The following is a 13,245-nucleotide window of genomic DNA, read 5'->3' on the forward strand; positions in this document are numbered from 1 at the left end:
AAACAAAGAAGAGGGCATCTTCTTCAGTTTCCAGACCACATAGCCACGGAAAAAGGAAACTCAAGCAAAAACCTCAGAAAAAACAAAAGAAAAAGAAAGGGCCAAAAATCAGGCTGTTACAAACCTTACCCCCTTAAAGAAATTTCGTCCTCGAGATTTGGTTGCTCAGGGAACAAGTATGAAGATACTGACTTAAGGAAACCGTTTCCAACTCGGGTATCCTTTTTCTTATTTTTGTTCCCACTAAATTTTTATCTGACTGGCCCTGGGGTGGTTTGCTTTAATATATCCATTTTCTGACAGATCTTACCTTGCTTGTTCATGCTTATACAGGCTCCAATTTCTTTTTAGACCTGCTGACTTAACTGATTGTGATGGATTCTCACGACTGAAATATATGTCGGTCTCACAAATCCAAGTGTGATTTCCGCTGGGTGTGTCATCCGGCACTGACAATCTTTCGTGAATTGGTGATCAGATTTTTCTAGTGGACACCCAAGCTCTAACTCCTTGCATTGGGTTTCTCCACCAAATGTAGGTCCTTCGGGTTCCAAACAGTGAGTTGGGTCATAACCGCTTTCCTGACAGATTCTGGCTTATCGCAGAAGTTTCTGAATCATCTTAACTGGTTCCACTGTCTTGAGTATCGGATCCGTACCAAATATTTGATTGTCGCCTGCATCATTGGTCTTGCTCCTTCATTATTGTTTTCTTGGTCTGGATCCTTGGCTGAAAGAGCTGGGTCATATTGCTTTTTCGTATCACCATAGGTACTGTCGGTACAATTTTTCGGCCATCATAGCTTATCCTCATTTTTCTGACAGGGTACCCAATTAAATGGCAGGTTCAACACCCCTCAAGTTCTGACCGCAGGAAAATGATCATCCGAACCTTTGCAAGAAATTGGCAAATAAATCAGTAGCTACCAGAACAGACTTTACAACTCAGATCTGGGACATTACTGAAATAACTCAACCACGGCTCAGGACGGCCGAAAAGCAGCTGAGAACATGAGACCGGGTTGATAAGAAGAAGGTGGCAGCTCCCTAAAATAGCCAAAAAGCAGCTATAGGGCTACTGTCACAAAAAGAAACTCAACAGCTGTACGAGACGGCCGAAAAGCAGCTCAGAACTCGTGACAGTCGTTGAAGAGAGAAATAAAAATCGGCATCCACCCCGGATAGCTAAAAACAGCTTAGATCACAGGCGCGGTGCCGTCATTGGAGAAAAAGGGGACAAGGGCTCATTAGGATCATTTTCCAGGTTCACAGGTACTTGCATTGAGCTCATTGATGTCGTCGAAGCTCATAATCCTTTGTCACACTGCGGTGTATACTGGCTTTCTTCTCTTAACCATCCTCACGTGGTTGTCAGATCCTCATCCGAGTGACTTGTAAGATCTTGGCGGTATGCTCATCGCATATATATGAGAATCTGATTCCCGAGACAGGCGTGTATTCTGACTGATTCTTGCTTCTGACCAAAATGTTGCGGATCTGATACTTGGGATTTACTGCCATATGCTGTCAATTCACGGCGTACTACCTTGTACCAATGTCTTACTGAGGAAGATTGGCTGGCTTGTGCTCGAAACTTTCATCGGACAGCTTGCTGAAGAAGACTGGGTATCGTGCTTCAGAAGCTTACCCCTTAAAGACTTTTCTGGGGAAAGACTCAGTACCTTATGCCGGAAGCTTTTCTGATTGCCTACTGAAGAAGGCAGAGTACCTTGTACGGGAAATCTTCCATGTATCGTACTGAGGAAGATAGATGAATCTTGCCTTGGAAGCTTTTCGGGTATCTTGCGAGGGGAAGATTGGGTTGCTTACACCAGAAGCTTCTTATTGTGATATGCGGACCGATCTCCACATATATAACCATCTTAATATTTTTGTTATAGATTTCTTGTATGAAACGGGGTTTTGCAGGACTATCCTCCTTTCTGAGTACATGCCATATTTTTGCTTGCTTCCAGGTACATTGGGTTCCAAAATCATCCTCAACGAAAAATTAAACTTGTATCTGAGCCATACCTTTGATAATATTCTATCAACCTTGCACACAATTTATTTTCTTGCTGATTTGATCATTCCTGCTATGAGGAGTGCACGTTAAGGCAAACTTTATACTGACATTCCATCCAGGATTTCTTTTGTATTCAGACGAGCTATTTCCAATTTCACCGCAGACTGCTGACAATTCCATTCCGTTTAGCTGAGTTTCCAAATATATGCATTTCTTGCTGACTCTTCGGGTCCGGTGTCGGCTGACGAGCAACTTTAATAGGGGAAAATTTGTAACACCGAAGGCCCAAAGAAAGAAACAAAAGAAACGACTAAAACAAAAGCACACAAGCATACTACTAATATAATGAATCAAGCAATCATCATATATTACTAGTACTCACACCATAATATGCATGCACACCTAAGCACACAAATCACGCAGAAACTCCGGTATTACGGTCTAATATGCTGTGGCGGTGTGCATGAAAATTATATCCATGTGTGGAAGGAGTTGGCGTAACCGAAGCTACACCAAGCACTAGCTGAACAGTGGCTGGATCTAGATGGATACACATGTGAGAACGGACTTGACGATCAAGTAGCGAGACACAAAAGTCACGACCACCTCATCATCAAGCGTACGAAGGGAATCGTACCCGTCCAAAGAATGAAATGACATGGCAAGATAACAGTGGAAGACTGGGTTTATTGGCATTGCCCTTTTCTGATAACAAAGATCAGCAAGGGTTGCCAAGGGGACGAGATGGAGGGCATGGATGATGATGTGGTCACATCACACCGAGGAGCAGGCATGCTAAGAAAGATGGTGCAGGCGGTGGACCGAAAACGATGCCACCTACACTCACAAGATTAACCGTTAGTGACAAAATAACAATCTATATGCATGCTATGCGACAAACAAATGCAACAATCAAGTGCAACAAACCAACTCGGGTCTATACTACCGCTTTCTAACGTTCGCGCGGGCTGGGGCATCCTACAGCCAGATCTGCTCTGATACCAAGCCTGTGGCACCCCGGCTCAGAGAAAACTGGAACGCCCCGTACTCCAGCCCAGAGATCAAGGAGAAGTCTTCTGGAATACGGCACTGCTTAGCATAGAACAAACCAGCTTACTATTATTACACGAATATGAATACAAGGTCTCCGATATTACAATGAATAACATCGGCACAGCGACACTATGCCATCCTCAGTTGCTCTATGCAAGCAGCAGAACAACTCGAAGCAGCGAAAAAACTTCTAGCAGCGGAACAACGACACTGGTGGTGAACTCCACTCCGCAGGGACTCTGGCTGGAACGCTTATCCTAGCTCGCGAACACAGGGACAACACCAAACAAGCAAGCAATCCAGGCACGACCTGCAAGCTAGCATGACACGCCAGGTCAGTACATTGAATGTACTTGCAAGCTCACAATAACCAGAAGCATTCAAGACAAACATCAGCATGGCAATTACAGGTTAAGCAAGAATTAACATGAGATCCTCATAACAACATGACATGAGCAAAATGAACATGATACAGCTAGAACAATATGAGCATGGCATGAACATATGAATCTGACGATACTAGTATGCAACATGATGACACTATATGCACTATTTATTCTGCTCGGGTTACTACGTAACCATCACATGCATCACTTACCAACCTCGGACATCACACGGTCATCTCAGGATCAAATCAAGCTTGGTATAAACAATACCGTAGTAATCATTAAATGACCACAAGGAGCTTGATCTTTACCCATGATTCTCGCACAACATCACGAATATCCAACAACTCGATATCCTCGATACCACGGTGATCATTCCGGCGATCACAACCATGACCAACACTTGGTCTCAAACGGTGATCTTTCCGGCGATCACAACCAACTTATCTCATCATCGAACCGGGGTTGTGATTAATCAAGTTATTATTAATACTATTGACTCACGGTGTGACCGACACGAACTGGGCCCTTATCCGCGGGCGCGGCTATTGATAGATTTAATATACACTCTGCAGAGGTTAGTACACTGTACCCACACCACGGAACCCATGGCCTCGCACTCCCATTCGGGTGGACCAACGACGTTCCGACAAAACCGATCTATTGTCATGACACTCTCCCGGCCACTCCGACCCACTCCCAACTGGGCTAGTCCTGGGTGCCCCAGTGTCTACCAAAGACACAACAACCACCGTTGTGGCCAAACGTCCCTCACGGGGACCGGATCCATAAAAATAACAACAATGGGCACACAAGGTTATGTCTGCTTACCTGATCAGGGTACGCATGCCCATAACCTTCCCTAGTTGGAGGCACCGGCGAGAGGCACGACAATAGACCCAGTTAGGATCGTCCCATAAAGGTAAGCGTGGTTGCACTGGTCAGTTTCGATATGGTGGCACCATGACTCAGCCAACAGTTGTTCAAGTTCAATTTAATCCGGTTAAACTTGAATGCAATATGTTGAGCCATGATAAAATAACATGATGCGTATACAAAGCATGAGCATGATATCAACATAAGCACGGGATGCAACATAACTATCCATCATATCAACTATGAATAATCTCCAACTGAACATGGCATAATGACGAGCATAAATATTAGAAGTGCAACACTACTCATAGTATAACATGACCACTAGCATCAACCATAAATACCATGCGAGAACTCATCAATAACATTAACGAGTAACACTTAACCAACTAACAGCAAAGGAACAATGCATATTAACAGCACTCGGTAACCGACGTTAGTCATGCACCGAAGAGCATGACCAACCCAACATGTACTACTATCAAGCATGGCAATATGAAAGTAATACTAGCAACTAGCAGGGCATGATAACCAGGTGCATAACAACATAGCAAGCAAGTAAGCACTAACCCAGAAGCATTACCGAAACAACGATAACCATATTTTAACAAGCAATCATTTAATAAATATTCAAGTTGAAAACCATGGCTACTGCATGACTATCATGCAAGTGGGTATTGTGGCTTACCTGGGGGTGAAGAAGGCATCGGGGAGAAGTGCGGTGAAGCCGCGAAAAGATTTGCCGGAAACAGTTCTCTCTCGGAGGGGCTGTTTACGGGCAAGGGCAAAAAGGTCATTTTCACAGTGTCAAACCATAGTGAAAATGAAACCAACAGAACGGGCTTGACGAGACGAAGAAGTGGCTTTGGAATCACCTCATTTGGAGTTGTGGTTAAAAAGTTATAGCCCGACGAAGTTCAGGGACCGATCTGTAAAAGAATCTCTACAAACAGGCCCCTGAGTGAGAAAACAGAAGGCGCCTAAGGAGAGAATACGTTTTCAAACTATGAAACCGCACTTACGGCTGGAGCAGAGGAGAAATACGCTTTCTGAAGGCGAAAATGTACTTCTGCCAAGTACGCTTCCACTTATCCACGTGGACAGCGGCGGGGCCGGGCTTGGGTCGCTGACGTGCGGGTCCCACGGGCTGTGGGGCCCGTCACTTATCCAGCTAAGCAGGCGGGGTCAACTCCTGCCCGCCGACAGGTGGGGCCGCGTGGAGATGGGGCCCGCCTGGCCTGGCTCCTTCTTCCTCCTCCCGCTCGCCCGCGATGCAGAGACGAGACCGGCGGCCCGACGCGGATTCCCGGCGACTGCGGCCACCTCTCGCGGCGTGCGACCTACCGGCGTGATCAGCGCAACGAGGCAGATCCATCTAGGCAAGATGCAGCCGCGGGGAAGGGCTTGGCTGAGCGGGAGGCCAGCCGCGGCGGACGGCGATCTTCGGTCGGCGGCGAGCTCATGGCAGAAGGCCACCGGAGGGGAGGGAGAGCACGGGGGCAAAGTCTAGGTGGAGGAGGAGTCTACTGGTGGTGGAAAGAGAGGGGGAGGGGCACTGCCCATCTTGAATTTGAGCGGAGCCGAACGGCGGCCATGGTGGCAATGGAGGTTGAGGAGGGGTTCTGGTGCTCGGGGAAGGGACTCGGGGGGACTAGGGGAGAGGAGTGAGGCTGCTGGTGCGGTCGAGGGAGCTCCGGGTTGGATTATATAGCCGCGGGACGAGATGTCGCGCTGGCGTCGCCGCGGACGCGTGCCGTCGCTCGCGAGCTCGGAGGTAGACGACGTAGGAGGAGCAGTGGAGGCTCTCACGGGGCAGAGGAGGCCAAGGGGGCGCAAGGAGGAAGAAGACGGCGACGAACCGAGCCAAAACTCCACTGTACATCCGTGGGCACGCGGCGGTTTGCGTCGGTGAGGAAGCTGCCGGAGGGGGAGCGGGGTCCAGGTGATCGACGACGACGAGAGGAAGACAATGGACATGCTTATGCGCGCTAAGACGACGAGAGGAGGAGGGGCCCGAGCAAGAATCCATCCTGGGCGCGGCCAACGGCAGCAGAGCGCGCGCACAGGCTTGCCATTAACGCGATCACCGCTTGCACTGGCATGTAGCGGGGGAGATGGGCCGGAACTTGTTGTCTACGGGTAAGTTCATCCAAGGTAGGTTGCAACTGCGCTGGTAGTTTGGTTAAAAGAGCTATGGTTAAATGCTAATCACCCTCTGCAGTAAACTTGGGTGAGAACTGCTGAGCAACAGGAAAGGGATTGGAAGCAATGGAGTTGTCTGGTAGGTTTAGGGTAAGAAGGACTTTCACCCTGGTAACTTGGAGAGGATTAGGATCAAGATTTAATGTAGTTGCTTAACAACCACATAAACTGGTCCAGAAACTAGATTAGGATGATGCACTCTGATGAAGCATCAAATGGAGCTCAAATTGGGCAAGGTAGAGTCATTTGGTCCTATGAAGATGCTCAAAAAGTCTCATACCAATTGGCCAAGCCAAACTGGTACTTGCCTCACAAACATCTCCTTTGGACAGAAACTTGCAAACATTCTAGAGGAATAATGGCTTGATGAACCATGCCCAAAATGGGTGGAGGTAGGTTATATGGATAGTAGAAGGCCTAGAAAAATTGGCAGCCATAATGGAGCAAGATAAAATATACTTGCTTCACAAACTGAAATTTTGGACAGAATCAAAGAATTGAAGATGAGCTCACATGGAGGCATGAAATGAGCTCTACTTTGGTGGAGGGCTATGATATGATGATATGAGGGACCATGCAAAGTGGCAACTCCTTTGGACATGCCTAGCTTGCACCTCCCTCACAAAGCTTCTTTCTGGATAGAAACTTTGGAAAATCATAATTAAATAATTACTGCGCAAATGAGGTTGCATTTTGGCATGTGGCAATGATATGGAGAGGAAAAGGTGTCCAAGGAGTTTGAGGTCAATTGGGAAAAGGAAAATAGCACTTGCTTCACAATGTGCCATTTAGGGCAGAATAGGAAATGAATTATTTGATCATGATGATAAACATGACAAATGAAATATTTTGCCATATTTGAGAAAGATATGACCCAAACAATTTATGAGAATTATTTGGGAATTTTAGGAGTGATGGAAATAAAGGTTGCTTCACAACCTAGGGCAATTTGAGTTATCCCTTTAATAGAAAAGGAATATTCCCAATGAAAAGAATATTGGGATTTGGGCTAGGATGAAAATGACAGGGTCTAGGAAAGGTGTTGGGAATGACAAGCCACTCTGGAAACAAAGAAGAGGGCATCTTCTTCAGTTTCTAGACCACATAGCCACGTTAAAAGGAAACTCAAGCAAAAACCTCAGAAAAAACAAAAGAAAAAGAAAGGGCCAAAAATCAGGCTGTTACACTAGATGACTTCTTCTCTCTCTTTGATCTTCAATACAATGTTCTCCTCGATGTTCTTGAAGATCTATTCGATGTAATCTTCTTTTGTGGTGCGTTTGTTGAGATCCGATGAATTGTGGATTTATGATCAGAATATCTATGATTAATATTTGAGTCTTCTCTGAACTCTTTTATGCATGATTAAAGCTTTGTATTTCTCTCCGATCTATTGAGTTGGTTTGGACAACTAGATTGATCTTTCTTGCAATGGGAGAGGTGCTTTTTTTTGGGTTCAATCTTGCGGTGTCCTCACCCAGTGACAGAAGGGGTAGCGAGGCACGTATTGTATTGTTGCCATTAAGGATAAAAAGATGGGGGTTTTACCATATTGTTTGGATCTATCCCTCTAAATCATGTCATCTTGCTTAAGGCGTTACTCTGTTCTTGTTAACTTAATACACTAGATGCATGCTGGATAGCGGTCGATGTGTGGAGTAATAGTACTAGATGCGGCAAGAGTCGGTGTACTTGTCACGGACGTGATGCCTATATTTATGATCATTGCCTTGGATATTGTCATAACTATGCGCTTTTCTATAAATTGCTCAACAATAATTTGTTTACCCACCGTATGCTTTCTTCAAGAGAGAAGCCTCTAGTGAAACTTGTGGCCCCGGGTCTATTTTTATCATATTATTTTCAGATCTATAAAACCAAAAACCAAAAAATACCTTGCTGCAATTTATTTACTTTTATTTAGTTTTGCACTTTTATTTATCTTTTATACCTATCTCTATCAGATCTCATCCTTGCAAGCAACCATGAAGGGATTGACAAGGCCTTTATTTCGTTGGGTGCAAGTATTTGTTTCTTTGTGCAGGTGCTATGATTGGAGACTTGTGTGTTCTTCCTACTGGATTGATACCTTGGTTCTTAACTGAGGGAAATACTTATCTCTACTTTGCTGCATCACCCTTTCCTCAAGGGAAAAACCAACGCAAGCTCAAGAAGTAGCAGAGAGTTAACATGAATTGGTCATTCACATGGTTAGTCATAAAATCCTACATAAACTTGTAGATTCAATATGATATGTTTGATTCCTTGCAATAGTTTTGCAATATTGAGGTGGAAATATGGGGGTATGCTAGTAAAATAATTAAAGTTAGGTATTAATAATGGTGTTAAGGGAAGTAAGTCTTTACACAAGTAAATCCTCACGCATGTAAAGTGGTGGCCGCTAACATTAGCGGTGAGGTCAGAGCATAATTTATCCTTCATTGAAATCCTTCTGTGCTATTTGAATCGGGGGTGTACGATGGTTAACTCCTACGAACCTCCCCCTAGGGGCATGCGATTAGTACTTTGTTTCGAGGGCTAATAAAACTTTCACAATAAGTATATGAGTTCTTTATGACTAATGTTGAGTCCATGGATTATATACATTCTCACCCTTCCACCATTGCTAGCCTCTCTAGTACCGTGCAACTTTCGCTGGTGCATAAACCCTCCTTATATCTGCCTCAAAACAGCCACCATACTTACCGATCATGGCATTTCCATAGCCATTCCGAGATATTTTGCCATGCAACTTCCATCATCATCATCATATACATGACTCGAGCGTTCATTGTCATATTGCTTTGCATGATCGTAAGATAGCTAGCATGATATTTTCATGGTTTGTCCGTTTTTTGATATCTTTGCTGTGCTAGATCATTGCACATCCTGGTACACTGCCGGAGGCATTCATATAGAGTCATCATGTATTAGTTGTATCAAGTTGTAATATCGAGTTGTAAGTAAATAAAGGTGTGATGATCATCATTATTAGAGCATTGCCCCAGTGCGAAAAGGATGATGGAGACTGTGATTCCCCCACAAGTCGGGATGATACTCCGGACAAAAAACAAAAAATAAAAATAAAAAAGAGGCCAAAAAGAGCCCAACAAAAAAAGAAAAAAAAAGAAAAAAGATAAAAAGAGAGAAGGGGAAATGTTACTATCCTTTTACCACACTTGTGCTTGAGAGTAGCACCATGTTCTTCATATAGAGAGTCTCTTGAGTTATCACTTTCATATACTAGTGGGAATTTTGCATTATAGAACTTGGCTTGTATATTCCGATGATGGGCTTCCTCAAATGCCCGAGGTCTTCATGAGCAAGCAAGTTGGATGTAGACCCACTTAGTTTCATTTGTGAGCTCTCATACACTTATAGCTCTAGTGCATCCCTTGCATGGCAATCCCTACTCCTCGCATTGATATCGATTGATGGGCATCTCCATAGCCTGTTGATCCGCCTAGTTGATGCGAGACTTTCTTAATTCTCCTATTGATCCCTACCACCGCATTCTATTCCACCCATAGTGCTATATCCATGGCTCACTCTCATGTATTGAGTGAAGTTGAAAATGTTGAAGCGCGTTAGAAGTATAACCCAATTGTCGGGTTTGACACCAAGGTGCTCATGATTTATACTTTATGCAGGGAAGACTGAGTGTGTCATGCTTACCACAATTAAGTGTATAGAGGTTGTTTCCTTTAGCTCCATTATTATGAAAGGCAATGATGAATTACACGCATGTCTTGTATTATTCTTTCGTTGTCAAATTGATAGACTATTGCCTTGAATCACTTGTGTCTTAATGTTCATGCCATGATTATATTACATGATCAAGATTATGCTAGGTAGCATTCCACATAAAAAATTATCTTTTTAATCATTTGCCTACTCTAGGACAAGTAGTAATTAAGCTTGGGGATGGTGATACGTCTCCGTCGTATCTATAATTTTTTTATTGTTCCATGCCAATATTCTACAACTTTCATATATTTTTGGCAACATTTTATATTATTTTTGGGACTAACATATTGATCCAGTGCCCAATGAGAGTTCCTGTTTGTTGCATGTTTTTTGTTTCGCACCATATCAAACAAACTCCAAACACGATAAAAATTTACCGAGATTTTTTTGGAATATATGTGATTTTTGGGAAGCGGAATCAACGCAAGATGATGCCCGAGGGGCCCACAAGCTCAAGGGGCGTGCCCCCCTACCCAGGGCAAACCTGGCAAGCTTGTGGCCACCTCGTAGGTCGGTTGGAGGTGTCCTTCAGCGGCAAGGAAGCTTATATCCGAATAAAAATTGTGTTAAAATTTTAGCACAATCGGAGTTACGGATCACTGGATATTTAAGAAATGGTGAAAGGCCAGAAAACGGGGTCGTGAAATAGAAGAGAAACAGAGAGAAAGATCCAATCTCGGAGGGGCTCCCGCCCCTCCGCCGCCATGGAGGCCATGGACGAGAGGGGAAACCCTCCTTGCATCTAGGGGGAGGTCAAGGAAGAAGAAGGAGGAGGGGGTCTCTCCCCCTCTCTCCCGGTGGCGCCGGAGTGCCGCCAGGGCAAGGATCATGTTGGTGATCTTCACCAACAATCTCGCTACCGTCAACACCAACTTTCTCCCCCTCTATGCAGTGGTGTAACACCTTTTCTCCCCGCTGCAATCTCTACTTAAACATGGTGCTCAACGATATATATTATTATTCAATGATATGTGGTTATCCTATGATGTTTGAGTAGATCTGTTTTGTCCTATTGTGACGCCCCCGATTCAGTCATACACTAATAATGCACGCAAACGTGTACGATCAAGATCAGGGACTCACGGGAAGATATCACAACACAACTCTGAAAACATAAATAAGTCATACAAGCATCATAATACAAGCCAGGGTCCTCGAGGGCTCGAATATAAGTGCTCGATCATAGACGAGTCAGCGGAAGCAACAATATCTGAGTACAGACATAAGTTAAACAAGTTTGCCTTAAGAAGGCTAGCACAAACTGGGATACAAATCGAAAGAGGCGCAGGCCTCCCGCCTGGGATCCTCCTAAACTACTCCTGGTCGTCGCCAGCGGCCTGCACGTAGTAGTAGGCACCTCCAGTGTAGTAGGAGTCGTCGTCGACGGTGGCGTCTGGCTCCTGGGCTCCAGCATCTGGTTGCGTCAACCAGGAAGAAAGGAAAAGGGGGAGCAAAGCAACCGTGAGTACTCATCCAAAGTACTCGCAAGCAAGGATCTACACTACATATGCATGGGTATATGTGTAAAGGGGCCATATCGGTGGACTGAACTGCAGAATGCCAGAATAAGAGGGGGATAGCTAGTCCTGCCGAAGACTATGCTTCTGGCAGCCTCCATCTTGCAGCATGTAGAAGAGAGTAGATGGTAAGTTCACCAAGTAGCATCGCATAGCATAATCCTACCCGGCGATCCTCCCCTCGTCGCCCTGTGTGAGAGCGATCACCGGGTTATATCTGGCACTTGGAAGGGTGTGTTTTATTAATTATCTGGTTCTAGTTGTCATAAGGTCAAGGTACAACTCCGGGTCGTCCTTTTACCGAGGGGCACGGCTATTCGAATAGATAAACTTCCCTACAGGGGTGCATCACATAACCCAACACGCTCGATCCCCTTTGGCCGTACACACTTTCCTGGGTCATGCCCGGCCTCGGAAGATCAACACGTCGCAACCCTACCTAGGCACAACAGAGAGGTCAGCACGCCGGTCTAAATCCTATGGCGCATGCGTCTGGGCTCATCGCCCATTGCACACCTGCACGTTGCGTGGGCGGCCGGAAGCAGACCTAGCCTAGCAGGCGTTCCAGTTCAATCCGGCGCGCGCCGCTCAGTCGCTAACGTCTCGAAGGCTTCGGCTAATACCATGACGTCGAGTGCCCATATCTTTCCCGCGTAGTTGGTTAGTGCGTATAGACCAAATGGCCAGACTCAGATCAAATACCAAGAACTCGTTAAGCGTGTTATTTTGAAGTAACCGCGGACGCCGACCAGGGCCAGGCCCACCTCTCTCCTAGGTGGTCTCAACCTGCCCTGTCGCTCCGCCTCAAAGTAACTGTCAGGGGCCGGCGGGAACCCAGGCCCACCTTTACCAGGATGGAGCCACCTGCCCCTTCAGCCCCCATCTCGGAACAGTATCATAAGTAATGTAACAGTATAAAGTATATAGCATATGCCCGTGATCACCTCCCGAAGTGATCACGGCCCAGTAGTATAACATGGCAGACGGACAAGAGTGTAGGGCCACTGATGTAACACTAGCATCCTATACTAAGCAGTAGGATAGCAGGTAAGGGTAACAACTGTAGCAACAATTATAGGCTATGCATCAGAATAGGATTAACCGAAAGCAGTAACATGCTACACTACTCTAATGCAAGCAGTAGAGAGAAGGAATAGGCGATATCTGGTGATCAAGGGGGGGGGGCTTGCCTGGTTGCTCTGGCAAGTAGGGGTCGTCAACAACGTAGTCGGTCGGGGCACCAGCAGCGGCGTCGGTCTCGTAGTCTACCGGAGAGAAGAGGGGGAAGAAACAATGAATACAATGCAAACAGATGCATGACAAAGCAAACAACGGTGTTAGGTGTGCCCTAACGCGGTAAGAGGTGATACCGGCGAAGGGGGAAACATCCGGGAAAGTATCCCTGGTGTTTCGCGTTTTCGGATAGATGAACCAGAGGG

The 13,245-nt window shown here is 45.6% G+C and overlaps 1 long non-coding RNA gene across 1 annotated transcript; it reads right to left on the reverse strand.

Moving 5' to 3' along the window:
• Positions 1-3,145: 3,145 nt before the first annotated feature.
• On the reverse strand, positions 3,146-5,302 carry LOC120965844 (uncharacterized). The gene is made up of 3 exons (XR_005758845.2): positions 5,216-5,302; positions 5,029-5,108; positions 3,146-3,395 (listed from the first exon to the last, which is right to left on the reverse strand). It is a non-coding gene; the product is annotated as an uncharacterized lncRNA (long non-coding RNA).
• Positions 5,303-13,245: the final 7,943 nt, after the last annotated feature.

The sequence above is a fragment of the Aegilops tauschii genome, chromosome 6 (genome assembly GCF_002575655.3).
Source record: "Aegilops tauschii subsp. strangulata cultivar AL8/78 chromosome 6, Aet v6.0, whole genome shotgun sequence".
In the NCBI taxonomy this organism is placed as follows: Eukaryota; Viridiplantae; Streptophyta; class Magnoliopsida; order Poales; family Poaceae; genus Aegilops; species Aegilops tauschii.